Source organism: Scyliorhinus canicula, chromosome 31 (genome assembly GCF_902713615.1).
Source record: "Scyliorhinus canicula chromosome 31, sScyCan1.1, whole genome shotgun sequence".
In the NCBI taxonomy this organism is placed as follows: Eukaryota; Metazoa; Chordata; class Chondrichthyes; order Carcharhiniformes; family Scyliorhinidae; genus Scyliorhinus; species Scyliorhinus canicula.
The window spans coordinates 651,866-655,505 of NC_052176.1; the positions used below are offsets into that span (position 1 = coordinate 651,866).

Below are 3,640 nucleotides of genomic sequence, written 5' to 3' on the forward strand. Positions count from 1 at the left end.
CGAGTCCCACATTCTCCCCACTCCCCGTGGGAGCGAGTCCCACATTCTCCCCCACTCCCCATGGGGAGCGAGTCCCACATTCTCCCCACTCCCCATGGGGAGCGAGTCCCACATTCTCCCCACTCCCCGTGGGAGCGAGTCCCACATTCTCCCCCACTCCCCGTGGGAGCGAGTCCCACATTCTCCCCACCCCCCGTGGGGAACGAGTCCCACATTCTCCCCACTCCCCGTGGGGAGCGAGTCCCACATTCTCCCCACTCCCCGTGGGGAGCGAGTCCCACATTCTCCCCACTCCCCGTGGGAGCGAGTCCCACATTCTCCCCACTCCCCGTGGGAGCGAGTTCCACATTCTCCCCCACTACCCGTGGGAGCGAGTCCCACATTCTCCCCACTCCCCGTGGGAGCGAGTCCCACATTCTCCCCACTCCCCGAGGGAGCGAGTCCCACATTCTCCCCCACTCCCCGTGGGAGCCAGTCCCACATTCTCCCCACTCCCCGTGGGGAGCGAGTCCCACATTCTCCCCACTCCCCGTGGGGAGCGAGTCCCACATTGTCCCCACTCCCCGTGGGAGCAAGTCCCACATTCTCCCCACTCCCCGTGGGGAGCGAGTCCCACATTCTCCCCACTCCCCGTGGGGAGCGAGTCCCACTCCCCACTCCCCGTGGGAGAGAGTCCCACATTCTCCCCACTCCCCGTGGGAGCAAGTCCCACATTCTCCCCACTCCCCGTGGGGAGCGAGTCCCACATTCTCCCCCCCTCCCCGTGGGAGCGAGTCCCACATTCTCCCCCACTCCCCGTGGGAGCGAGTCCCACATTCTCCCCACTCCCCGTGGGGAGCGAGTCCCACATTCTCCCCCACTCCCCGTGGGAGCGAGTCCCACATTCTCCCCACTCCCCGTGGGGAGCGAGTCCCACATTCTCCCCCACTCCCCGTGGGAGCGAGTCCCACATTCTCCCCACTCCCCGTGGGGAGCGAGTCCCACATTCCTCCTCGCTCTCTGGGTAACAAACGTTCTCCCAAATTCCTTGTTGGGTTTATTAGTGACCTTCTTATATCGAGGGCACCCCAGTTTTGGTCTCTCCACAAATGACAAACATCTTCTCCACATCGATTTCCCCGTCGGGTCACTGTCTGTGTGGAGTCTGCACGTTCTCCCCGTGTCTGCGTGGGTTTCCTCCGGTTTCCTCCCACAGTCCACAGACGTGCAGGTTAGGGTGGATTGGCCCGTGATAAATTGCCCTTCGTGGCCAAAAAGGTTAAGAGGGGTTATTGGGTTACGGGGATAGGGTGGGATTGAGGGCTTAAGTGGGTCGGTGCAGACTCGATTGGCCGAATCTTCAGCACTGTATGTTCTACCTGCTCTATGGAAGCTATTGATTATTTTACATTTTTCTATCCAGCTACCTGCACTGGGGAAAGAGCCAGAGTCTGTCCAGTTTTACCTGATAGCTATATACCATTCTGTTCCGATATCGTCCTTGTCAAAAGCATTACACCTTCCTTTCCAGCTTTGCAGGTTCGACAGGTTCGCCCCGTTGTTTTGGATGGAGTGAATAATTTGCACTCAGGAGTAGACACACACTGTCAGGAATATCTCAGTTTGGGTGCAGATCGCACGTTGATCACAGTTGTAGGACGGAGAGAGGCTTGGGGCACTTTTACAACTTGACACGTTCTCAACACTGTCCGACCTAGTGATGTTGTGAAACACAATGTAGTGTGGCATGTTGCAGGCCCATCTACAGACAGGTCCCCGACTTCATGGGCAGCACTGTTGCTTCACAGCTCCAGGGTCCCAGGTTCGATTCCCCGCTGGGTCACTGTCTGTGCGGAGTCTGCACGTCCTCCCCGTGTCTGCGTGGGTTTCCTCCGGGTGCTCTGGTTTCCTCCCACAGTCCAAAGATGTGCAGGTTAGGTGGATTGGCCATGATAAATTGCCCTTAGTGACCAAAATTGCCCTTAGTGTTGGGTGGGGTTACTGGGTTATGGGGATAGGGTGGAGGTGTTGACCTTGGGTAGGGCGCTCTTTCCAGGAGCCGGTGCAGACTCGATGGGCCGAATGGCCTCCTTCTGCACTGTAAATTCTATAATAATCTATGATCCCCCATCCACTGCTCGTGAGAACCATTGCTTAATGGGTCGGAGCTCTCACGCCCTCTCCACTTGGAGTCAGAGGTCGTGGAATCAAGCCGCATTCCGGAGACGAGGGTCCATCGACACCATCTCAGCCCAGTCGGTAAACGCAGCGTGGTAAAATAACTACCCATACTGGGACTGGACCGGCCCGTTCTGACATTCCTTCGCCCTTCCCAATCGGACTTACGAACACAAACAACTGCAAGGAAGCATTGCTGCTTACGGGTAGGTTAACATTGTGGTTATGGTGGCGGACGAGTGATCTGGCGACACCACTCCAAATCCCACCGTGGCAGCTGGAGAATGGAAACTCTGGACCGGACGGTGGCGCAGTGGTTAGCACTGCTGCCTCACGGCGCCGAGGACCCGGGTTCAATCCGGGTCACTGACCGTGTGGAGTTTGCACATTCTCCCCGCGTTTGCGTGGGTCTCACCTCCACAACCCAAAAAGATGTGCAGGGTAGATGGATTGGCCGGCGCTAAATTGCCCCTTAATTGGAAAAAGCCTTTCTAAAAAGACAGAATGTAAACTCAGCTGATTAAATCAATCTGGAATTAAAAAGCTAGCATCAGTAATGGCCGCAATGAAACTACAAGATTGACATAAAAACAGATAACAATTAATAATCTTTATTGGTGTCACAAGTAGGCTTACATTAACACTGCAATGAAGTTACTGGGAAAAGCCCCTAGTCGCCACATTCCGGCGCCTGTTCGGGTACACAGAGGGAGAATTCAGAATGTCCAATTCACCCAACAAGCGCGTCTTTCGGGACTTGTGGGAGGAAACCGGAGCCCCCGGAGGAAACCCACGCAGACACGGGGAGAACGTGCAGACTCCGCACAGACAGTGACCCAAGCCGGGGAATCGAAGCTGGGGACCCCGGCGCTGTGAAGCAACAGTGCTAACCGCTGTGCTGCCGTGCCGCCCAGCTGGTACATTAATGTGCTTCAGACCCATGTGAGACTTCAGACCCACAGCAATGTGGCGGAGTGCGCCGAACAGCCCAGCAAGACAGTTAGCAGCGCCAACCACCTCGCCACACAGACAGCAAGGTGGCAGCTAACCGTCAACGTCCAGGGGGCACATTAGGGATGGGGACTGAATGCTGATTTCGCCGGCGATGCTCACAGCGATTTAGTGCCGGTGACTGAGTCGGTTTTAAAATGGCATCTTATTTTTAAAGGCACGCTGGCGAGTGGTGGAACAATCGACTTCAGAGCCCCAGGGCCTTGAGGGGGCGGAAGAGGAATCGTCAGAGGAAAGGTTGCGTAATCTGGGTGGGGTTGTGATTGCGAGCCCCCCCCCCCCCCATGTATGTACCAAGTTGCTGGAAACCGTACGCCCAGGAAGGGGGGGTGGGGGGGGGTAGCAATCAAACCTGCTTCGTAGTCGGTGATTGGCTCCTGTTTATGGAACAGGGTTTTTAAAGTTTTCACACACGGAGGTTAACGTTATTAACAAGTGTGTTTGTGTCCCCCCCCCCCCCCCCCCCCCCCCC

At 56.6% G+C, this 3,640-nt stretch overlaps 1 long non-coding RNA gene across 1 annotated transcript in view; it reads right to left on the minus strand.

The window, feature by feature from the left end:
* Window positions 1–1,736, minus strand: part of LOC119958945 — a 10,595-nt gene extending 8,859 nt beyond the window's left edge. The window contains exon 1 of the long non-coding RNA XR_005459112.1: window positions 1,445–1,736. This is a non-coding gene — a long non-coding RNA (uncharacterized LOC119958945). The remainder of the gene's footprint in view (window positions 1–1,444) is intronic.
* Between the last annotated feature and the right edge of the window lie 1,904 nt (window positions 1,737–3,640).